The following is a 26116-nucleotide window of genomic DNA, read 5'->3' on the forward strand; positions in this document are numbered from 1 at the left end:
TACGCCTGTATAGGAATCTACACAGTTGCTAATCAAATAGTAGAAGCCTGTATAATTTGTAAAAGAATTAACCACCAAGTATTGCAACATCAACCTTTTGGTGGAAGACCCCCTGCTTTTATACAAGTTGACTTCACAGAACTTCCCAAAGTAGGAACATATAAATATTTATTAGTCTTATTGGATCATTTAACGGGATGGGTTGAAGCTTTCCCAACAGCCACGGCCACTACTAAGACTGTAACTAGAATCTTGTTGGAACAAATAATTCCTCGATACGAGTTGGTGACCCACATCAATAGTGACCAAGGAAGTCATTTTACAGGAAAAATATTACAAGAGATGGCAAGGGCCTTAGGAATTGCCTGGAAGTTTCACACTCGTTGGCATCCGCCCTCTAATGGGAAAATGGAACGGGCAAACAAAATCACTAAGTAAATTAATTCTGGAAACTAAAATGTCATGGACCAAATGTTTATTATACTGTTCCAGACAGAACAGACTGCTTCAAGTTCAATCTAGTAAGATAGATAACTCAATAGAAATAATTATAAAACAGATACATGTTTATTCAGAGTAAATACTTGCTTTTACGATGTTACTTCTGTATATTTCTCTGTTCATTTCCATAGGTAAATTGATCATGGATTTTCCCCTCTTATTCTGCATAAGCATCACATGTTGGCATAAGCATAAGATCTCCGAGCCGTGTGGCTAGGCCCATGAGGCTGGATGAACAAAGGTATTCCCCCCAGGCTTGTGTCCAGGGAGTCTCCCAATGCCCTTTAGAAACTCCTCCCACTGACCCATCAACAAAACCAGCATTTAAACCAATAACTGCCAGATATTCTAACATACTGATACATGCTCTCTAGTTAGGGTTACATAGAGCTATATGAGGTTACATAGAGCTATACGGTCCAGAACATTTACCATTAGCATTGTTGAGACTAAGGACACAACCTCGAAGAGATATCAGGTTGTTTGCATATGAATTATTATATGAGGTAGGATTTACTCCTGGGGAAATATGTATGAATGCTTTATCTAGTAGAGATAGAATAATATGACATTATGTACATAAACTGTCCCAGTATCTTGATCATTGCAGGAAGCACGGGCTTTTGGCACTGTTAGAGAATTTTAATTTCTCTGTTGGTGAAAAATAAATCAGAAGCTCTCAAGGTTGACTGCATTTAGCTGATTCAAATAAATTTCTTTATATTCATACAATACCATACATTCTTCTTTCCAGCAACATAGCTCAATGAAGACTTCTTACAGAGAGATACAGAGACAAACCTGAGACTGGAAATCCAGCTCCTAACTCAATACCCTTTTGCACAGACTCAGTAGCACTTTCTTCACATTGGCTGACTGAGTTACCACATGACTCTTCCTGCTCATGAATATTCCAACACTCCTCCCTTCATGACAGGCAGAGACATCAGACCTATTGACTTAATACATTCTCCATAGTGAATACCACCCAATGGTTTAGTCATCATATCTGCCAAATTATCCTCAGAAGAACAATGATGTAAACTAATCAATTTTCCTTTTACAGCTTCCCTGACATTACAATACTTAATGTCTACATGTTTACTTCTGTTCTTCATCCTGTCACCAGTTGCCATTTTTATACAGGCAGCATTGTCTTCAAATATCTTTACAGATTCTTTTACATTAATATTTAAATCTTGCAACAACTGTACATACCATGTTAGTTCAGAACACAATTCAGATAAAGCAATAAACTCTGCTTCCACTGTTGAAATGGCAACAGTTGTTTGTTTTCCATCCAATCAGAGTCCCTCCAAACAATATTATAATCCCAGATTTTGATTTCCTTCTGTTTATGTTATTTGCATAGTCACTATCGACATAACACTTTAATTTCAATTCCTCAGTAATTTGTATTTGAAGACTCAAATTTATAGTTCCCTTTAAATATCTGAGAACCCTTTTTACACCCATTCAATGTAACTTTGTAGGTGCAGCAGTAAAATGACTCAAAATGCTTACTGTGCAAGCTATGTCTGGTCTGGACCACTGTGATAGATATAACAAACTCCTTATTGCTGACTGATAAATCTCTTGATCACAGGGTTCACCTTTGTCCGCTGCCAATGCCAGTGCTAATCTTATACTCTCACTTTTCACAGTTGGCGCAAATACTTCATCGTAGTGCACATTCTTTAATTGTGAAAAACCTTGTGCCACTAACCTGGCCTTATACTGTACATCATTATTTGGCAATACCTTTTTCTTATATACCCACTTACAACCCACAGCTTTGGTTCCTTGTGGCAAAGTCACTGATTTAAATACTTCATGGTCTCCCATGGATTTCATCTCTTTATCCATGGCCTCCTTCCATCTTTCTTGTTCAGCTTTTGGTAATGCCAACACCTCTTTATAACTTCTTGACTCATACCACACATTGCAAACCTTTACCTTGCTGGCAGAATACCTGTCAGGCGGAATTCCTTTGTTACATCGCTCTGACCTACGTGGTATTAACTGCTCCTGTGTCTCAAGTCTATCTGGCTTCATGTCTTGTTCAGCCTCTCCTCCTTGAACATTGACATCTTCAATAATCATTTTTCCATCATTAGATGAGTTATTGTCATTAAATAGATCACCGTCATTAAGTGAGACATACCCAGAATTTGCATTAATTCTGTCCCAATTTTGTTCTGCAAAATTAGCAGACCTTGAAATTACAATTCTTTTACTTCCATTGCTAAAGCGATATTCTTTTGACCCTGGCTTGTAGCCCACAAACCTGAGCTTTCTTGCCTTTTGCTGTCCCTTTCTTCTGATTGCCTTCAGAATATGTACCCATGCAGTACTTCCAAAAATTCTCAAATGTGCCAGTGATGGCTTTCTCCCATATAGAATGGCATATGGAGTATTATTAATGGAGGAACTCCACAGCCTGTTAACTATATAATTGGCAGTCATATGGCTTCTCCCCAATATGACCTGCTCATACCAGAATCCTCTAATAATGAATCTTTCATTGTTTGCAAAACACCATTCCTTCTTTCAGCTACACCATTCTCTGCTGCTGTGTAAGGATTTGTACGCCTGTGTCTTATCCCCAACTGCCCCAACCATTGTTGGAATTTAGCTGACATAAATTCAGTACCTCTGTCAGTTTGCAACTGATACACTTGTTGTCTGTACCTTCTCTCTACAAAACTTACCTACTGTTTGAATTGTTGTAGCATTTCTGTCTTTGCTCTAAGCAAGTAACAAAAACTATACTTGCTATAATCATCAACAATTACCAGTGCATATTTTGCTCCTCCCAAAGTGGCTTGCATAGGTCCCACCAGATCTGCAATGGACTAGCTCTAGAGCTCTTTTTGTTTGTCTTGTGCTATATTTACTAACTGGGAATGCCTTCGACTTCAATGCTATGCATACTGCACAGTCCAAATATGTTTTGCATCCCTTCAAATTTAGTCCTTCTGCAAACTCTTGCATGTGCTGCAAAACTTTAAAGCTTGCATGGCCAAGTCTTCTATGTAGAAGATGAACACACGAATCATGCTCTGCAACGTTCTTAAATATATGGGAACATTGAACCTTTTGTCCCTGTAATACATATAGATTATCTTCCTTTATGCCTTCTGCACAAATATTCCCATTCCTTTTGATGAGACACTTCCCATTTACAAAAATGGTCTCAAAACCGGGTTTGTCTAAATTAGACAAACTTAACAAATTATGTTCCATCTCAGGTACACAAAGCACATTGGTAAACTTTGATTGCAAATATGGAATTTTTACGTCGCCTCTTCCGATGACTTTTGCTTTCTGGCCATTTGCCAAAGCCACAGCTTCTTGTGCTACTGGAAAAAACCTGCAAAATAATTCAGAGTCAGTAACAGTTGTTTGACTTGCCCCACTATCTATTAGCCACTTGTCTCTGTTGTTGCTATAGCAAACTTTTGCAACACCAAAATGTTCCTTTTGCAAATCAGTCCTTTTTGCTTGCACAAATGACCTTTGCTGCAAATTGTTCCTCTGCAAACAGTTCTTTTCAGATGTGTGTTTGCTCCACAAATGTAGCAATTTTTTTCTTGCTGAGCTCTCTGCTTGCAAAATCTCTCTTTTGATGCAACTTGGTCCCATCTGCTTGTTTCTTCTCCGGAGACTTGCAGTCTGGACCCCCTGCTCAGGAATTTCACCTCCTCGTGGCTGTTCCTAAAATGTTGCTTTTCTTCTTCATTAAGCAAACATGCCTTTAAAGCCTCAAAATTTAAGTCTTGCTTTTCTTTACACTCAAATATTGCAGAAACTGTGTCCAAGGTTTTATCTAAACTGTTCAACACCAATAAAACCTTCTGGGACTCAGGGAATTTAATCCCACATTGTTCTAAATCCAAAAATAAACTTTGCATTTTATTTAAACGCTGTTCCACAGATTCACCTGGTTGCAAACAGGCCCTGTAAAGTTTTCTTGACAATTGCACTATATTGCACGCAGAAACATTCATATGCACAGCTCTCAACTTCAACCAAATCTCCTTTGCAGTCTTTAAATTTGCAACATTTAGAAATTGTTCATCATCTAAATTCAAGATGAGATAAGTCATTGCTTGATCATTACTTTTCTGATCAGCACTTGCAAACACTTGTAGTGGATTTTCTACGATATACCACAGCTCTTTAGCTTTCAGCAAACATTCCATTTTAGCAGCCGACACAATCTAATTCTTCTGACCTAAACGAGGCACAGAGTTTTCCTCAAATTCCATTGCAGCCATTCTGCTAATTCTGTCTTGTTCTTATACTTTCTAAACACAGGCAATTTCTTCCAGCTTTAAATTACAGTGCAGTCCTTAGTAAGCTCTGGGCCCATAACCTGTTAGAGAATTTTTAATTTCTCTTTGGTGAAAAATAAATCAGAAGCTCTCATAGTTGACTGCATTTAGCTGATTCAAATACATTTCTTTATATTCATATCAAAATATTTACAATACCATACATTCTTCTTTACAGCAACATACTTCAATGAAGACCTCTTACAGAGAGATACAGAGACAAACCTGAGACTGAAAATTCAGCTTCTAACTGAATACCATTTGTACAGACTCAGTAGCACTTTCTTCACATTGGCTGACTGAGTTACCACATGACTCTTCCTGCTCATGAATATTCCAACAGGCACAAACACCACCATTGGAGTTCCTGGTACATAAGATCCAGATTGGAGACTGGGTACTCATCCGATGCTGGAAGGAGGAAAAACTACAACCCAAATGGGAAGGACCCTTCCAGATGTTGTTAAACTCTGAAACTGCAGTCCGGGCAAAAGAAAAAGTGTGGACTCACTATACGAGAATAAAAGGACCTGTGACTGAACCAAAGGACCAATGGACGTGTGTTCCACAGATGGATCCTCTCAAGGTCACCTTGAAAAGGAAAAACATTTATGCCGGAGAATGACATATTGTTGTTGTTGTTAATTGCGAAGTCGTGTCCGACCCATCGCGACCCCATGGACAATGTTCTTCCAGGTCTTCCTGTCCTCTATCATCTTCTGGAGTCCATTTAAGTTCACACCTACTGCTTCAGTGACTCCATCCAGCCATCTCATTCTCTTTCGTCTCTTTCTTCTATTGCCCTCAATCTTTCCCAGCATTAGGCCCTTCTCCAGTGAGTCCTTCCTTCTCATTAGGTGGCCAAAGTATTTGAGTTTCAACTTCAGGATCTGTCCTTCTAAAGAGCAGTCGGGGTTGATCTCTTCTAGGACTGACCGGTTTGAACGCCTTGCAGTCCAAGGGACTCGCAGGAGTCTTCTCCAGCACCATAGTTCAAAGGCCTCAATTCTTTGGCTCAGCCTTTCTTATGGTCCAACTTTCACAGCCATACATTGCAACTGGGAAAACCATGGCCTGGACTATACGCACTTTTGTTGGCAGGGTGATGTCTCTGCTTTTTAGTATGCTGTCTAGATTTGCCATAGCTTTCCTCCCCAGGAGCAAGCGTCTTTTAATTTCTTGGCTGCAGTCCCCATCTGAGGTGATCTTGGAGCCCAGAAAAATAAAATCTGTCACTACCTCCATTTCTTCCCCATCTATTTGCCAGGAATTGAGAGGGCCGGATGCCATGATTTTGGTTTTCTTAATGTTGAGTTTCAAGCCTACTTTTGCACTCTCCTTCTTCACCCGCATCAAGAGGCTCTTTAGTTCCTCTTCACTTTCTGCCATTAGAGTGGTATCATCTGCATATCTTAGGTTGTTGATATTTCTCCCGGCAATCTTAATTCCAACTTTTGATTCATCTAGCCCTGCCTTTCTCATGATGTGCTCTGCATATAAGTTAAATAGGCAGGGCGACAGTATACAGCCTTGCCAGACTCCTTTTCCAATTTTGAACCAATCAGTGGTTCTGTGTCCAGTTCTCACTGTTGCTTCTTGACCCGCATATAGGTTTCTCAAGAGACAAATAAGATGGTCTGGTACTCCCATCTCTTTAAGAACTTGCCACAATTTGTTGTGATCCACACAATCAAGGCTTTAGCATAGTCAATGAAGCAGAAGTAGATGTTTTTCTGGAACTCCCTAGCTTTTTCCATGATCCAGCGTATGTTGGCAATTTGATCTCTAGTTCCTCTGCCTCTTCGAAATCCTGCCTGTACTTCTGGTAGTTCTCGATCCACATACTGCTGGAGTCGAGCTTGTAGGATTTTAAGCATAACTTTACTAGCATGTGAAATGAGTGCAATGGTGCGATAGTTTGAACATTCTTTGGCATTGCCTTTCTTTGGAATTGGAATGTAAACTGACCTTTTCCAATCCTGTGGCCACTGTTGAGTTTTCCAAATTTGCTGGCAAATTGAGTGTAGCACTTTTACTGCATTGTCTTTTAAGATTTTGAATAGCTCAGCTGAAATACTGCCACCTCCACTAGCTTTGTTGTTGCTCAGATTTTCTAAGGCCCATTTCACTTCACATCCTAGGATGTCTGGTTCGAGGTCAGTGACCATCTCATTGTAGTTATCTGGGACGTTAAGCTCATTCTTGTATAGTTCTTCTGTGTAGTTTTGCCATCTCTTCTTAATCTCTTCTGCCTCTGTTAGGTCCCTGCCATTTTGGTCCTTTATCATTCCCATCTTTGCATGAAACGTTCCCTTCATATCTCCAATTTTATTGAAGAGATCTCTGGTCCTCCCTATTCTGTTGTTTTCTTCTATTTCTTTGCACTGTTCATTTAAGAAGGTATTCTTATCTCTTCTAGCTATTCTCTGGAATTCTGTATTCAATTGGGTGTATCTTTCTCTTTCTCCTTTGCCTTTCGCTTCCCTTCTTTCCTCAGCTATTTGCAAAGCTTCCTCAGACAGCCATTTGCTTTCTTGCATTTCTTTTTCTTTGGGATGGTTTTAGTTGCTACCTCTTGTACAATGTTGCGAACTTCCATCCATAGTTCTTCAGGCATTCTGTCTATCAGATCCAGTTCCTTAAATCTATTTGTCACCTCTACTGTATATTCATCAGGAATATGATTTAGTTCATACATGAGTGGCCTAGTGCTTTTCCCTACTTTTTTCAATTTAAGCCTAAATTTTGCAACGAGAAGCTCATGATCTGAGCCACAGTCAGCTCCTGGTCTTGTTTTTACTGACTGTATAGAGCTTCTCCATCTTTGGCTGCAGAGTACATAGTCAATCTGATTTCTATGTTGACCGTCTGGTGATGTCCATGTGTAGAGCCGTCTCTTGGGTTGTTGGAAAAGAGTGTTTGTTATGACCATCGTATTCTCTTGACAAAATTCTATTAGCCTGTGCCCTGCTTCATTTTGTACTCCAAGGCCAAACTTGCCTGTTATTCTGGTTATCTTTTGGCTTCCTACCTTAGCATTCCAATCCCCCATGATGATAAGGACATCATTTTTTGGTGTTAATTCTATAAGGTGCTGTAGGGCTTCATAGAACTGGTCAATTTCATCCTCTTCAGCACCAGTGGTTGGGGCATAGATTTGGACTACTGTGATATTGAATGGTTTGCCTTGGATTCGAATTGAGATCATTCTGTCATTTTGGGATTGTATCCCAGTATTGCTTTTCCTATTCTTTTATTGACTATGAAGGCTACTCCATTTCTTCTGAGGGATTCTTGCCCACAGTAGTATACCTGATGGTCATCTGAGTTAAATTCACCCATTCCTGTCCATTTTAGTTCGCTGATTCCTAAGATGTCGATGTTCAGTCTTGTCATCTCTTTTTTGACTACGTCTAGCTTGCCTTGATTCATGGATCTTACATTCCAGGTTCCTATGGAGAAAAAATCTTTACAGCATCGGACTTTCCTTTCACCACCAGATATATCCACAGCTGAGCGTCCTTTCGGCTTTGGCCCAGTCGCTTCATTCTTTCTGGCGCTACTAGTACTAGCCCTCTGCTCTTCCCCAGTAGCATATTGGACACCTTCTGACCTGAGAGACTCATCTTCCAGCGTCATATCTTTTTGCCTTTTAGTACTGTCCATGGGGTTTTCATGGCAAAGATACTGGAGTGGTTTGCCATTTCCTTCTCCAGTTCAGAATGACATATATTTGTGGGTAACCCTTGTTTTCTTGTGTGTTGCTGTTTTCACGGGAGGAATTTTGGCGTATTTGGCCAGAGCTGACTCGTGGAACATCTTGTGCCCAAAGTCTACAAGAAGAGGAAAACCCTTGGAATTAATTTTGCTTCCTGATGTGTTGGTTTTGTAATTGCAAATGTATTTTGAATGTTGTTGTTGTATGCATTGTGTGGACTGTGGACCTGCTCATGGGGATTGTAGGAATGAGTGTGATATAGTGATAATAGAGTCACTGGTTCCAGATTATTTTAAAAGGGATAGTCCAAAAAGGATTACTTTAATTTTTGTAACAGAAACACCACAAAACTTAATAGTTGAAGAATGGACCTATGTAAGAACATGCAAAGATCTAAAAGAAGCAATGTATATTGCTTGTCCATGGTTATAAGATTGATGATAATATTTCAGGTAGTGATCCAAGTGGAAACCTTGTGCATAAGTAGTAGTGGCTATTGGGGAAAACACAGTACTATTCAGTCTGGATATAATGCAGGAATTAATGGAGAAAACCTAAAGTGTAAACAAATAATTAAGATTACTCCATACTGGTTAAAAGAAGGGGGAATACATCCCTGTATAAATCCAAGATTGTTTGATGAACAATTGTTCTACATTGTTGTAGAAATAGAGTATCAATAGAAAAAGAAATAATTCTGTGTAAACAATTGGGAAGTGTTTTCAGACAGGGAATATGTGGACATAAAGAGAAATCTACATTACCTTTAAGGTGTGGAAAAGAACCCCCTCAGCAAGTAGTCAACACAATACAATTAAAGAAAGGATGGACAGGAATATGTGAGTTGTGATTTCACAAATCCAAACAACATAAGAGAGAGGCTAAAAGCAAAAATTGTGGAGAGTGTATTGCAACTACTAAAAAGGGAAACAAGGTAACACAAATATCTCATATATCATATCTAATATATCATACTCAATTTACTTGCAATGGAGAAAAAGGTGTGTGTGTTATATTCTACATGCACCAAAACAAATTCTAAAACATCTGATTCTGAAGTAATATGTTTTAATCCTGAAATAGTGGGAAAGACTAAATATGTTTACAAGTTAGCTCATTATAGTAACTGGGAGTTGGCCAGAGTAGAGACTGAAGATAAAAATAAACCTATAAGTTTTATTTTTGATGCCTGTAAGGCCATAAATATGAACGATTGGTCTAAAGGAGGGTGTGAAGGATTGGATTGGGAAAGGAAATATAGGTTAGAGGAGAAATACATGTGTCTCCCATATGGAAGGTATAAGGATACAATATTTAACTGGTGTCCCACATGGTCCCACATGTGTAGTATGGGCCACATTTTCAATTTCTTTAATCAACCAGTGGGACACTTATAAATATGCAACTCTCACGAGAGGAGTGACTACTGGTGACTGCAAGATTGGAAATTGTAATCCTTTGAATTTAACAATTCATAAGATCCAACTTGTAGGATATAACATAGATGTGGGTTTGAACATTTATGGAAAGGGAAGAGATCCTGGTACTCAGCTGAAATGGAGTACAGAAAAAAAAAGAACCCCTTAAGTAAACAAGTATCCGTGTTTTATTCTTTTTATGAGGAATTAGGGAAAAATAATCTAGGTATAGCAAGCCTAACTAAGAATTTATTCATAGATTTAGCAGAGTAAATTGCAATGACAATTGGAGTAAAGAATTATTATGTATGTGGAGGAACTAAGATGAGAGAACACTGGCCTTGGGAATCTAAAGAGGTAGCTATAACTGATGAAAATATTACCAGAAATTGGACCACCTTGGAACAGGTTAATCAGAAATGGGCATTGACCACAACCATAATAGGTCATTATTGCTCCCAAAAGAATTGTTCTAAAAATCAAAAGGAAAGTGGTATTATGGTATGTGAAGAGCAAAGATCATATAATAAAACTCAGATCACTGAATGATGAATAATGACAAATCTGAGTAAAAGAGGAAATCCTTTTAATGATACCCTATTAGAAGGGTATTGGACCAATGGAACAGGTCCATGGCCAGCTCTGAAAGGATATTATTGGATATGTGGTAAATTTGCATATGCATTTTACCTAAAAGATGGTGTGGTTCATGTGTTTTAGGAAATATTAAAGCCAATTTTTTCTTATTACTAATACCAAAAGGAGAAAAACTAGGAATAGCTTTATACAAAGAAAAAGGTGGGGATAGAAAAAAACGAGCAATAAAGTTAGGACTAAAAATGGGTAATTGGAAAGATAATGAATGGCCTCCAGAATGAATAATTCAGACATATGGACCAGCCACATGGGCTGAAGATAGCTCTTGGGGATATAGAACCCCAATGTATATGCTAAATAGAATTATAAGGTTACAAACAATGGTAGAAACTATTACTAATGAAACCTCATTAGCTTTGAATGTGTTAGCCAAACAAAACAACTAACTTAAAACTGCAGTATATCAGAATAGATTGGCGTTGGATTATATATTAGCAGATGAAGGAGGGGTACGTGGGAAGTTTAACCTAACCAATTGTTGTCTCCAAATTGATGATACTGGGAGAGCCATTGAAGAAATTACTAATAGAATGAGGAAAATAGCCCATGTTCCAGTTCAAATGTGGACTGGGATATTAGATGATGAAGGATTCCTAGGAGGAATCTTTCATAATTGGAAACAAGCATTGTTTATGCTTGGTGTGATATTGATAGGATTAATGTGCTTGCCATGTTTAATCCCTCTGTTAAGGAACATAACACAAAACATGGTAGAAAGTATTGTACAAAATGTCCAGAAAACCAATGATAATAAAAAATGGTTGATTATGCAGCAAATGAAATAATGCAATATGATAAAGAAAAAGAAATTAGAGAGAATATACAAAAAATTATTTTTAAAGAAAAAGGGTGGATTTGTGGAAAATAACTGAAAGAAGCAGAAAGTTTAAAAATAAAATGTAGATATTTTTAGCATTATCATATAATCATTGATTTGTAATTTTATAATCATTATTTTATAATCAATTACCTGAGTAGATGCTTTATGTATACTGGAAAATTACAAGCCTCAAGTCAGGGGATGGGAGAAACAGGAGTTACTATGGGGTCTGGTATGAGTCATCATCTAGAAATTGTTTTTCTGTACCTTTTGGTGCCTGGTACCACTACTTGGTCTGAAAGGTGTAGGCGATGGAAGACATCTTCCTTCTAAGATTGATAAGTATGTACATATATGGTCTTAATAAACAGGAAAGGAGGGGAGGGATCTTATTAGTTTAATGTAAACAAACAAGGGCGGAGATAATGTATTCTGGTTAAGCGCTTCTGATAGATCAGTGGTTCTCAACCTTTTTAATGCCGCGACCCCCCAACCGGTCATAAGTCAAGGACTACTCAACTGGTTGTAAGTCGAGAACTACTCAACTGGTGCAGCACCGTTTGCAGAATGGGACTTTTGGTGGGCTCAGCAGGGCAGAGACAGCCTGGACAATTCCTATTGGCTTTTGAAAGCCAATAGAATTAGACTCTATTCAAGAGAGTCTATTCTATTGGCTTTCAAAAGCCAATAGAATAAAAGGCAGTAGCACAGCTAAGGAAAAGGGGGAAAAAATGGCGGACTGCGTTGTTTGGCGACCCCCGTGAAATGGTCGTTCGACCCCAAATGGGGTCCCGACCCACTGGTTAAGAACCACTGTGATAGATTGTAAACTCCAAAGCCTAAGCCAATGGGGCCACGGGGGAGGGAATGGGGCATCGTGATAGGGTGTATAAAATTGAACTATGAAACCATTGTAGGTGTGGCTCAACAGCGTGGCATACTGTGTTATGCTACTTAAGTTCACTGCACTTTGCAAACCGCTTTTTAAAGTTTTGTTAAATAATAAACTCTTTTCTGATTGCAACTCTAACTGGTTGGATTTCTTTTAAAGTGTTTTGGTTTCATACCCAACAAGGGGGATATAAATAAAATAAAAACAATACAATAAAATATTCTATTTTTTATTTTTTATTTATTGAAAAGTTTTATACAAGTTTTAAACAATATCCCCCCCTAAAATAATCCCCTCCCTCCCCCCCTCACTTCCCAGAGCTGGTTACAGGGTTACAAATAAACAAACAAATTCTAAATAAACTTATCCAACTATACAAATAATAAAATCAATAATATACTTTAACTCAAATACAAAAAAAAAATAACAATATGAGCATTTCCAAATTAAAAACTATAAATAATTCATAATCTGCATAATGCATTTTAAACCCATATCATAACCCATATTTACTCTACATATAATTTATCCATCTTCACCTCGCTGAGGTGTATATTTATTTTAAACAACCATTCGTCCATAATAAATACAAAATTTTCCCTCCAATATAACCTAACCAACAAACTTACGTTCGATAAAATTGACTCTTTGCTTTTTACCCCTAAGAAAGTCTATTAATACCCTCCTACTTAAAAAGTTTCAGCAAACTATTCATCTTCTAAAACTCTCACCAACAGAGATCATTAAAATTTTGAATTCTTTTACACATTTACCCATAATTTCATAATTATTTTTCACTTTAAATTAAGAATTTATAATATATATATTCCCAAATATTTAAACTTTTCCACTAAATCAACACCTTCTATTATTCTTTTACTTTACATCTACATACTACACAAATCATTCACTATTCCTTTAAAACATACTAAATACAAATCATTCACTTTTCCTTTAAAACATCTTCTATCTAAAAAAACTACTACAAAAGTTCATCATTTCCTTTTTTTTATTCCAACATCCATCTTCTGCAGTTCTTTTAATTTACATCTATAGGCTGCACGAGTCATTCTTGGTTCCTTTAAAAAATCTTCTGTCTCAGGAAACTGCTGAAAGGTTCAGCCTGTTTGTCTCCCACATCCAATAGCATAGCACTTTCAACAGGCTGCTCTTCCAACTTTTCTTCTATTATCTCAGGCCGTAAAGATAATGGAGAACCCACCTTCAAAACCAAAATGTAAAAATCTTTCGCCTTTGACATTGTATTAAGTCTATAATATATCCCTGCATAATTCAGGACTATTCCAACCGGTATATCCCATCTGAATCGAACCTGGCGTTTTTTGAGCTCATCAACCAAAAAAGCAAAATCCTTTCTTTTTCTAAGAATTTTTGAAGGTATTTCTTTTAAAATTATAACATCTTGAGCTGCAATTTGAAATCTCTGCTTATAAAAAGCCTGTAAAATTTCATTACGAAGTGATCTCCTAGAAAAATAGATAACTACGTCTCGTGGCAAATTCCTTTGTCTCGCAACCCTAGAATTAACCCTAAAACTTTTTCCGTCTCTCTCAATATTTCTTCAGGTTCAGCCCCCAAAATAAAAGCAATATCTTTTACCACTTGTTTCAAATCCTCTTGAATATTTTCCTTCATTCCCCTTATTCTTAAAGCAAATTCCATGTTTTTGTATTGTAGCATAGTAACTTCATCCTGTATTATTTCCACATTATTTTCCACTTTGTCAATTCGATCTTCCAGTTTTTCAAAATTTTCCACATCATCAATACGCTCATCCAGAAGATCTATATGACCAACAAACTTTTGAAACGCAAACGCTATGTCCTCTGTCAATTTCATGAATTTATTTTCAATAAAAACCTCCATCTCTTTTTTAATCTGTCGTGCCTTTTTTTCCAAGGCATCCTGTAAATCTTTAAGTATACATGCTGGAGACAATAGAGAAGGTGGTGGAAACTTAGACTTAGCTTGCTGAGCTGTCTGCATTACCAGGAAGATCGAGGCTTTAGGAGCAAAGAAGCTCCGAGACGCTTTGAAGCCATTTTATTTTTAAGACCACTTATAAAAAGTCTGCTAAAATCTTATAAAATCAACAAATACCCTCCCCCCCCCAAAAAAAAAGGAGAAGGGGAAAAAAGACAAAAGCCCCCTTAAAAGAAAAAAAGAAGATTCTTGCAATTTATACAAATACAAAATCTGTTACATTGTTCCAAGTAGAAGTTCCGGTCCTTTCACTCAATGAATCAACATCTCAGCGCCATTTTTCACCACTCTTAATTAAAAGAAGAAGATAAGTTCTTTTCCAGAGTTAAAGTCCGAAATAATCCCCATTTTAGTCTCTCCTGGTCAGCTCTGTCTGCTTTAAAATTTACTCATAAGTTCATTTTAAGCGCAGATGTGGAAGCAGCGTCTAGCTTTGCCCTGGAAAAATCAGGGCAAAGGCATCCTGGAATGTGGAGAACACCCCAGACTCCGTGGGAGCTCTCACCCTCTGACCACCAAAAAAGAAAACTTTGGGGCTTCAGGGAGCTCTACCACTATCTGAGGAAAGCTCATCTCCTCCCCTTCGTCCGGAGAGAGACGTTCCAAGCCGCGAGACAGCTGTTGCTCGCTGTCTCAGCTGGCTTTGACACATCCCAGGGCGGATGGCTGAAGAAAGCCGCCATCGCCACAGCCATCACTATGGCCGTTAAAGTAAATTAACTAAGCACAATGCAATGATATAGCAAATGTCCCAAATGATAATATCTGTGTTTTATATTAAACATCTTTTGTAAGAATGTTCAGTTTTATGCAGTATTTTGAGATTTATTTTCAAAACATACAGGCTAAACCATTAGTGTCTGGGTGGAAGATTATATAACCTGGGATCAATTTTCTAAGAGTATGAAGGCATCTCAGTACCTTATTATTCTGAGCCTTTTTCTTGTTAATCAAGCCTTCAATCTGATTTTTTCTCTTTTGTCTTCCTTTGCACACATTCCAAGCAGAACTCTAGTTTAAAACCCTAAGCAAGTATATTTGAGTTCCGGATGGGAAAACAGCAGATATTTATCTTAATACGAATTACAACATCTATAACATAGTTTTTCAATAAGCACTTTTATTCAGATGTCCCACTGAGTTCAGTTTAACTTGCAAACAAATATGTATAGAAGCCTACAGCTATCTGGGAGAAATCTTTACAGTACTTAGTTCTGAAAAGACATTTATAAAATTGCATTTGTTATTAGTAAACATGTGTGAGAAACTTTGAAAAAAAAGGATATAAGACATGATAGGTGCTATCAATACAAATTCCCTACACTACAAATCACCACCTACAAACCTGTCACACTCTTCCAAGGACATTTCAGTAATGCTTTCCATCCACCTTATCTATTGTCTACCCATTGTTTTACATAAGAATTTTTCTAGTCCATCCTCTGCTCATATCATACCTAAAATATAATTCCTAGAGAGCAGTCAGCTTTTTAAATTGTTAATTAAATTGTTCTTTTTGAAGTCCACAATACTCTTAGTAGTTACCTCCAAATCCATAATGTGAAGATGTCTTTTTCTCTTTTTCAATGACTAATTTTCACAACCATGTTACTAGCATGTTCATTAATAACGCTCATATGCAGTGCATACAAACTGGATTTCCGTCTGTTTAAAGTCCTTCATCTGTGAATTGGTATATTTTAAATATGGACAGGTTATGCCCAGAGACTAATAATTCAGTATATAGCCAATGCTGGGCCTATTTTCATTCAGACAAAGGGTTTGGCCTGGCCACAAGAGACCTTCAGTGGCACCAGCATAAAAGAAGGTAACGAAAAAGGAAGGCCCTGGCTAGTAGCAGTAGTGCATAATGAGGTGGGCAGGTAGGGAGTGGGTAGGTAGGCAGCCAAAAGGCAGTCATAAAGGTTGGTAGGCCCATGTGAGGCCAAATTTGCTTTACATGATTGCAAGGGTGCAACAGCTAAAACTTTGAGGACTAGTCTTAAGTCTATTTGTTCAGCACCTTTGTAATTTCAAATGGTGACTGAATGTATGGTTGTTAAACAAGGACTACTTGTATTAAGTTATAAGATTATTTTTAAGGGATGTAATCTAAAATTCAAGAATTATTAATGTGCAGTCAGCATAAATTGCTCCAGATGAGGTTATGTGGGGGTACAAAACATGTCTTTCTCTCATCTTATATATTTTCCATGAAAAATGTGAAACAAGGCTTACTTACATACAATCACGCATGCATAAATGCTGCATACAGATAGTCCTCAACTTACAACTACAATTAAGCGTAAAATTTCCATTGCTAAGCAAGACTGTTAAGTGAGTTTTACGACCTTTCTTGCTATAGCTGGTAAATGAATCTCTACAGTTAAGACAGGAATGGTTGTTAAGTGAATCTGGCTTCTCACTGACCTTGTCAGAAGATCACAAAAGGTAATCACATGACCTTAGGATGCAACAACAGTCATAAATATATGCCAGTTGCCAAGGGTCCAAATTTTGATTACATGACTATGGGGATATTGCAACAGTCATAAGTGTGAAAAAGTCATGAGTCACTTTTTTCAGTGACGTTATAATTTCAAACAGTCACTAAACAAATGGTTGTACAGAAAAGAACAGTTGTAAGTTGAGGACTACTTGTATACAATTTTATTTATTTATTTTTTACCGTTCTGACTTTTTACATTAACACGTCATAGAAAAGAAGTTAGATATTTGCTATTAGGCATCTATTTGCAATGTATTCTTTGGAGAATGTATGTAAGGCTACATCTCATCCCGCTTCCCATTATTTTCAAAGTGTATTATGACAGAGAAATAGCCTCATGAAAAATTAATTTCACTAAGAGTGACTTCCAATGGAATGTTATGAATTTTGACAGTTCTGTGATTTAAGATAATGCCCTCCAAGGAATTCTGAATAATAAAAGTTAACTGCTTTGTTACTGCTTAAGGAGTAATAATTTTGTTATTATATCAAATGGTAGTACAGTATATGAAAAAGGGAGAAAGACAAATGGAAAAAAGAAAATGTTCCTCCTGGCTTTAAATACCAATGAAAGAAGTTTTGGTACAGCAGAAACAAGGCATACTTCGTATACACGTTTTTCACTGCAGTGGAATTCAGACAATTCAAAGAAATATCTCCTTTGATTTTATTTTTTTCAGATAATGATCTTTTTGGCTGATCAGCCATCTCATCCTTCTCTCCAGCACCCAGTTCTGTAGTCTCCTGACAGATCTGACTGACAAAATGTAATGGGGAACAACAAGTAATGCACAGAGATGACCACAAATTGACGCACTGAAGAATGTCCACAAATTCAAAAATACTGATAAAACCCTGGAGTTAGTTACTTTATTCATCCAGTGAAAAATGCTGCTGTCTCTCTAAATAAGAATATCAAATTTGGACATTGTAAAATAAAATTTCAATAACCTTTCAGTTCAGTGGTATGTTTATTAACATTTTTAGCCATTCTTGTTCGCCAGTGTCATTTAGTTGAACTTGATTTGTTGCTCCTTACAATTTTACAAAAGGCTCCTTATTATCTTATAATTTGACATATTGTTCTATATCAAGTCTATTTCATCAAGATAAAAGGTATTATTCTCTCCATTAGCCTTGCAGTGCCTGTCAAAAGGCAGTTATGAATAACATGCATATAATAGATGACAAGGTAACAAATCATAAGGAAGCATAATAAAGTTGCAAAAATTATTATGGTATATTAAAATGTTGGATGCATTGTACCACATGCTTCTTTATTATCCAGCTCCAATTTTTAAATGCATTTAGTAGAGTAAGCTTGTAGTTATACCACAATAAATTTACCAACTCTTCAGCTACATCTAAATTTCAACCAATAATGTAATTTTAAATAATTGAAGTAAAAAAGTGGTTAAAAATAAAAAACAAACACATAATACTTAGCTTTCACTTTTCCTTCCTCCCAATAACAATTAAAAATTCAAATAGCAAACATAGCACTGAAATCCTTGCTACACATAAACATCTATGCAAAATATTGCAATCTGTTGTCTTAATGATCAACCAAAATGTTTTAAACTAATACACAAGTTACAAACAAGCCTTTCAAAGGAAACATCCTATTAAAATAAATCCATACTGAACCTACTAGGCATAGCAAATTTTAATCAAAATATTATTTTATAAGCTTATGGAAAACAACACAATTATGACTTTATAAAATCATTTGTAAACAAATGAAACCAAGCTACAGTGGAAAACAAATTGCTTTTTATAAATTTCAACTATTTTTGTAGCTATTCATTTCACCAATCAAAGCTTGAAATAAAAGATTTTTTAAGAAACTGAAAAATCAAAGGTTAATTTTGTACATCAACAAAATGTATCTAATATTCTACTAAAAATGTTGTTCTGTGACTAACAAAATGATACAATTTTAAAACATAAATAAAATGTAAAAATATATATTAAAATATGAGAAAACATAAAATACCTAACCTATTTTTTTTTATTAAAATGCATCTTGTGCTGCAATTATATTTGGAGCCAAAATATTTAGAAATAGGTGTCTATATGGCTGCAAGTTATTGTTTCCGCTATTCATTAAAATGAATGTACAAATCAACGATAAATTAATTAAAAAACAGAGCAGCCTCAATTGGTCTTTCACTTTTAATAGTTGTTTGATGAACAAAATTCCAAAAGTGAAGCTACTGGTAGCCTTCAAAGCTTTGGAATTACCTTTTGCTTGAAGACAGATGCCTGATACAATAGCCATATTTTCCTGAGAGAGAAGATTTTTCTGGGAAATTGATTTCCTTCTCATTTCATAATACTTTATGATTGATTTTATCTTTTATCTTTTTCTCTTGTTAAATGTCTCATTAAATGTCATTAAATGACATTCACATATTTCAGGCTTTAATTGATAATATATATATTTATTTACCTATACTATATATATATATATATATATATATATATATATATATATATATATATATATATATATATATATATATATATATAATAAAAGCAGTGTAGGGAAATAATATTAATTTGGAAGAAATCCATAAACTCAATTCTTACCCAGCCATTCAGCTGAGCAGATGATCTGGCTGGTCAATATCCTGCAGTCTAATTTCTAATCCACCATTTTATTACAAGAATAAAAGGGACAGGGAAATTCTTGCAAATCCTCCTAAATTCAGAGGCAGGATAAAAAGCAATCAGTCAATCAGTGAACCAAAACATTTAGTACTATGCATGTCTTATGGGAATCAGTCTTATGAGATGGGCAACAGACTCTTCTTCATCAACGAAGAAAGCCACTTTTAGAGGCACAGATACAGTTGAGGGGTCACTGAAAAACTTGAGAACCGTCAATCGTCAAAGAACGCCAAAAAGGGTTGCGGGCTGCAGCCTCGGTGGTAACCTTCGCACCAATTTAGAAGGGGCTCTGCTCGCTTGTTCCCACGAACCTGCCCCGTTGCCGGTTCCTGGAAGCCCTGACTTCGAGGCCTCATTCCTGGCCGTTTCCCCTCGGGTGCGCGATCCATGGGAAAACCAGAGGCGCACTCGAAAGGGAGGAGGGGGGAGGAGGGGGGAGAAGTGTGGGGGCGGGGCGCTGGGGGATTTTGCAACAGCTGCAGCAGTTTTGGACCAAAAGCGGCTCGCAGAATGGGCGACCGGATGCGGCAAAGGGAAATCGCGACAGCTCCTTCCAAGAGAGGCGGGGGGCGGCTCTAGCTACGCTGCCACCTGTAACTGCAACTCAGAGAAGCCATTGCTGCTACTTCGTGGAACACTCTCGGCTGGGATGGAAGGGCAAAAAAAAAAAAAAAAAAAGACGCCGAAGAAAACGTCTGTGGGATTTACAGAGGCAAATAACGAACGTTCCCACAATCTTCCTCAATTTCCCCCTCCCTTTCCCACACCGCCTGCCTAGGGTGGATGATGCCAGGAAAAAGTATTTCAGTGGAACCAATCATTAAACTAGAAGCGAGGAAGAAGGTGATAGGCGACGCCAGCAGTGGAAGCGAAAAAGGCGCCGCCGATTATCCAAGTGAGGCGGCAAAGACCGAACAAAGATAGGATAGCAGCTTCCGCGCGAGCAGTTTTACCCCTTCCCCCACGGGACCTCGCGTGCGGTCCAGAAACCCTTCCCGGTAGTGTTGCGCTTGCGCTTTTCTTCTCGAAACTATCCTGGCAAGCGCAGTCACCTGTAATTATCGCCTCGGGGGCGGAGAGAAACATTCCCGACGGAGGGACAGTTAGCGTCGGTCTGGGCAGTGCTCGCTTCCACTCTCCGCGGCCACGCTCCTCACTTTGTTTGCTCCCCGCCGCCGCCCAGCCGCGGTCTTCGAAGGACAGCAAGGGGAAGGAATCGCAGTTGCGCTCCGCAGCTGACCAGCCTTTTCCCAGCTAACTCATGTTCGAAACGTGCGTTTGGACAGCTGGCGTCAGTCGCTGCTTCTGGCCTCTCCCCAGCGGTTTTTCTGTGTGTGTTTGGGTGTGTGTCCAATCAGCAAGCGCCTAATCTAGAACTCGAGCGGCGGAAAGGGGAACGGGTGCGGGAAAAGCCGCACAAAAAAGGAAAGGGGAGGAGGAGAAAGTCGCTGATTCGCCAGTATGAGCGGGTCCCTGCAAGATCCCCGTTAGATCCTTCGAGTGGTAGCCAGATGGAGTAAAGATCTTTATGCTGAAAGGCACAAGCATCATCTGAACTGTTGCGCCCTCAAAACAAAATGTAGATATGTTTTATCTCTTACACAGCGCTCCCAATCCATAATATTAGAATTATGGAAAAGAGCTTAATACCTTTGGGCTTAGTCGGTTTTCCTAGAACCTCTTTTCTCCAGGACAGGCTTAGTTTACCCACAATTGCTGGGGAGCCAGCGAAAGAGCCCAGAGGAATGAACAAAAGAGAGGAAAAACACGAGAAGCAGAAAAATAGGTTACAAATGAATAAACGGGGAATTGATATGATTAATAGAAATTAAGGCAGTTCAGTATTTTGTTGATTAATTGTAAATACCTGAGTATGTTGTTGTTTTAAAAAATGCTTAGTATTTAGTTCTAAATAGAATGTCAAACAATACTATAAAATTTAAGAAGCTCCGTAAAACTTAAATTATAGAGAAATTATAATTTTGAATATGGTACTGTCAGAAGTAAGTCTTCATCCTGGTTCATCCAAGCCGGGGATAAATAAGCAATGTGGTGACTGCTTTGGGAAGAAGGTTACAGTTTATTGAAGAAGCAGAAAGATGGTCCTTGCAAGAAAGGGCAGAGGAGAGGAAAGAGGAGTTGAGCACATGGGCAGTAGATTTTTATATCCCCTCTAGCCTTGTTTGGAGTAGTTTCCTGTTCCTGTGGCATGAACCTTGAGGCTATTTATGAGTGTTTTTCTAGGCCTTGATATCTGTGGTTTAATCCTATTAGCATATCCTGCTTCCCAGGTGATGGGGCTAATGACTCCTGGGCTAATGGGTGGGGCATGCAGATTTTCTCTTTGCCTTCTTGAATGCTCTGGCTTCAACTTTCTGATGGTTTTATATCTGCATTTGTATGGGGCTAGCTCTTGCTTGGGGCAGAGAGATAGATTTGGGGCCAGGTTTGGTTTTAAAAAATCCTTTTGAGAAAAAATATATTTTTCTGCCCTTTTAATATTTCCTTCTCTGGGCTAACTTCCCTCAGTACAAAGCCACATATAAAATTGTAATATAGAAATAATCTTCAAATTGAGTTAAATTTTTGGCAAGTTTATTTATAAGATACCAAATTATTTTGGACATTGAAGCATGTCTCATAGTTTAGCTAGTCTTGTACAAAGATCAAAACTCCTTTCCAAGAAATAAAAGGTACTATTGCAGCGGTTAGTATGATCAAGTTTGGAATATATACCGTGTTTTCCCCAAAATAACACCTGTCCTGAAAATAAGCCCTAGCTTGATTTTTACACATGCGCCCAAGAGAAGACTTACCCCCAAAATAAGCCCTAGTTTTGGGGTGAGGCACACATAAAAATCAAGCTAGGGCAGGGATTGGGGGTTGGAGCTGCTCTATAGCCCTGTACTTGCTTACCTTAGGATTGCTGCAGCCAGGCCTCCCACGCCCCGCCACCTATCGTGCTGTTCGAGTTCTGCAGCTGCTGGCAGCTGCGTGCCATGTGGCGCATTGCTCCTGCCACGAGCAGCGGCAGTGATGCAATCAGCACGATTAGCCATCTGGCTTCTTGCTACAAGCGGCAGCAGCAGTGTGATCAGCACAACGAGCCATGTAGCTTCTTTTTTATATATATAAACAATTTTTATTAGTTTTCCATTTTTACACCAAAAAAGCTTAAGAACCAATGTGGAGATAGGATAATCAATTAGAAACAATAATATTATAAATATACAGCTCACATAATATTCCTTAAATTTCCCTCTATCTATTAGGATATTATCAATTTAATACATTTCTAAGTCAAATTCATTCGTTAATACTACATACAAATTCCATTAATCAATAAAAATTATCAACAGCTCATTATCCCATAAGATCCTGTTTTACGCTTTATTAATTTCCAAATATTTAGACTTAAACTGACATACTATTTACTATTCGGGTGCCCCTAGTTTCTCTTATTTAAACATGTTATTTCCATAACTAGATTCTTGCATTTCTCAACTATATTCTGATCTTATTCAATAATTCTCCAATTATTAATTTCATCTCATCCATTATTTCAATCTTTTTCTCATTATATCATATATACTATTAAAAACATGTAAAGAAGTACAAGGAAAAGAAAGAAAAATAACACCAAAAAATAAAAAAATAAACCAAGAGGAGAGAACAAGAAAAAAAAAGAGAGGAAGAAAAGGAGAGGAAAATAATCTATCATTCCAAGAAACATATTCTTACTATATTTCAATATTAAGTTCTAAATCTTTTCATAATGACCTCCCTTTTGACAAAATACCACCCATAACTGTAATCTTAAATTTGATATTTATATCTTATTCTGGGTTTCTTTCTATTCCAAATGGGTTTCCATAATAAAGCCTCTAGTTCCGCAAATAGATCTCCCAATATCTCTTGCCATAATATGTACACCAAAAGGGAGCCTCCCATTGTCCATTTTAATAGGCTAATATAAGAGTTATAACTATTCTCAATAGCTTGTAGCTGAACATCATTTCCCATCCTTTTTAAAGTTGCATAAGGTTTGCTTACAATCATTTTCTTAGTAGATTGTAAATAAAGTAATGTATAGTCCTCTTTAGTCAAGTTTTGTTCTTCTGTTGATTTTTTCTCTGTCAGAAAGTCAGTTGGTATCTGCAAGTCAGCTTGTACTTCTGGGGTAAAATCCTCCATTTCCTTGCTAAAGATCATTTGTTCATTAACATCAGGAATTTTTTCCAATATAAGTTGATAATCCAAATGTAAATTTGATTCTTCCATCTCAGTGGGCTGAAAGCAAAGTTGAAAACAGATCTCTTGAATGTATACCCCCTCTGCTGTTTCTTGGCTTCCAAAGTGCTTACTTAGACCTTGTGCTTTAATTTGTTGTTGAAAGGAAATCTCTTTTGTGTAGGCAACTATCCACTCAATATTTTCCAGAATTTTATCCAATATATACTTATAATTAAGGTCTAAACAGGTTTCCTCCATTTCTATAATATTTGAAGTCATTGTCCTTTGGGGGGAAGCTATATTTAAAAGGAATCAGTCAATATCCGCCTCTACCCAGCTGTACGGCTTCTTTATCTTTTGCTTTTGTAGTAGATTGAGGCCAAAGTCAAACTCCAAGAGAAAGAAATAACAGTTGCAATGAGTAGTTTCACCAGAAGATGTCCCCCGAAGGATAATCAGAGTTATTCAGTCTTTCCAGACACCATAAGAATAAAAGAAACAGTATTCTCCAAATAATTGGCATGTTAAATCTCTGTAACAAAATTTCTTGGGGCTCCCAAATATCCAAAAATAAAATCAACCATTAAAAAATATAAATATAATTTCCTTTTATTCGAAGCTTCTCTTCCCCCATCAAAATAGGGAAATGGTTACAAAAAAAAACTTTTCACAGGAAAGATAAAAAAGAAGTAGAGATAAAAAGGGGTCTCATCGAATCTTCCATGGTGGATCTATTTGCTTAGATGATCTTATGGCTTGCGGTTGACGCAGCTAAATGGTCGGCCATTTTACTGACCGATCTTTACTCTGTCGGCCCAAAGGAGTTTGCTCGGATTGCAGAAGACCCCGCCGCACTTCTCCAGTCATATGAGGAGCCTCCAGAACGACTTTTTGAGCCACTTGGGTCTACTGGCGGAGGAAACTCGGTCAGCGAAGAGATGACTCCACCCGACCGTGCCGCTGCAATCCCCAGAGCCATGTGGCTTCTTGTTGCGAGCAACAGCAGCAGTGTGATCACAACAAGCCATGAGGCTTCTTGCGAGCAGTGGCAGTAGCGCGATGTGCCACATGGCATGCGGCCACAAGCAGGTGCAGAGGAACTCAGCGCAACAGGTGTCGGGCATAGGAGGCTTGGCTGCAGCGGTCCTAAGTTAAGCGGGTAAGACATCCCCCCAAAATAAGACCTGGTGCCTCTTTTGGAGGCAAAAAAATATAAGACCGGGTCTTATTTTGGGGGAAACATGGGTATGTATTGTGGAAATATATGATTTAGTAAAGCTGAATACAAGTACAGTGGGGGTTGAAATAAAAATTCACAATTCTTGTACTAAGGCAACTGAAACATACACTGAGCAGATTTCTCATTTTCCTATGAATCAAACTGAGGGGTGAGGGAGAATTTTGGGTGGATTCTTCTTTCAGCAACTCTTAATCTGTTATTGTTCAAGGCTTACTTTAGAAAGCTTTCAAACCTTACATGTCTTCCTAAGCATCAGATAATTCTTGCTGATATAATTTGTTTATAGGTTTTCATACTGGGATTTTTTAATTGTACTTTTTATCTTTCTTATTTTATGTGCTATTTATTGTGTTAAGAATAATACCAGACTATATTTATTCTATCATTTCACTATTTATAACAATATCAAAAATGAGGCTTGCACTGGCAAATATAGATGCTGGGAAGTGATCTCTCGGTTGGCTACATTTGGACTTAAAGGGTTGTAGAATTTCCACATTCTAATTTTCCATTTCTCGTACTACATGGCTAGTTTATTCTGTGATGAAATGCTGGTTATATCTGTGAAATAAAGATGGATAATTACAAAACTCTTCTATTCTAATAATGTATGTGGCCTGCATCTCTATATGCATGTGTTCCAGATTTAAGCTTTTTTTAAGTTTGCGGACTTTTTTTAAGTTTCCGGACTTTTAAAAATCATTTAAAAAGAGAAATCTTGATTTTGTTTTCTGGTACACTAGTTCAGCAGAAAATACTCCTAATAAAAGAAGCATGAACCAGGCCGAGTATTTTTGTCATATATTTGACTTTTTCTCAGCTTTAGCCAAATCGATTTTAGTTGAGCTAAGAAACACACATTTTCACACTTCCTAGCGCAATATAAATGTAAGTTGACAGCAGATCTTTGGTGTTCCGAGTACTGTAAAATATTTTAATAAAATATTGTTTTATCATTTTAGTACCCATAGAAGATACACAAATACATTCAGAGTAAACATAAAAACACTTTATGACATTCAATAGGCCATTTTTAAAAAATAAAATATTCTGAATCCCAATCTAACCATTTGCTTAATCCATTTCCTTTGCATTTCTTTCCTCCTTAGCTAAA

The 26116-nt window shown here is 37.4% G+C and overlaps 1 protein-coding gene across 3 annotated transcripts in view; it reads right to left on the reverse strand.

The window, feature by feature from the left end:
• GUCY1A1 (guanylate cyclase 1 soluble subunit alpha 1) overlaps positions 1-21534 on the reverse strand; it is a 67256-nt gene extending 45722 nt beyond the window's left edge. For 2 of the 3 annotated variants that reach the window (XM_039360885.1, XM_039360887.1), the window contains exon 1: positions 20582-21534. The gene's annotated coding sequence lies outside the window, so the exon portion shown is untranslated. Of the gene's footprint in view, positions 1-19448; positions 19561-20581 lie in introns of all 3 variants that reach the window. The other variant, XM_039360886.1, reaches the window with a different exon arrangement.
• Between the last annotated feature and the right edge of the window lie 4582 nt (positions 21535-26116).

The sequence above is a fragment of the Crotalus tigris genome, unplaced genomic scaffold, assembly GCF_016545835.1.
Source record: "Crotalus tigris isolate CLP2741 ecotype Arizona unplaced genomic scaffold, ASM1654583v1 scf7180000019175.1090142, whole genome shotgun sequence".
Classification (NCBI taxonomy): Eukaryota; Metazoa; Chordata; class Lepidosauria; order Squamata; family Viperidae; genus Crotalus; species Crotalus tigris.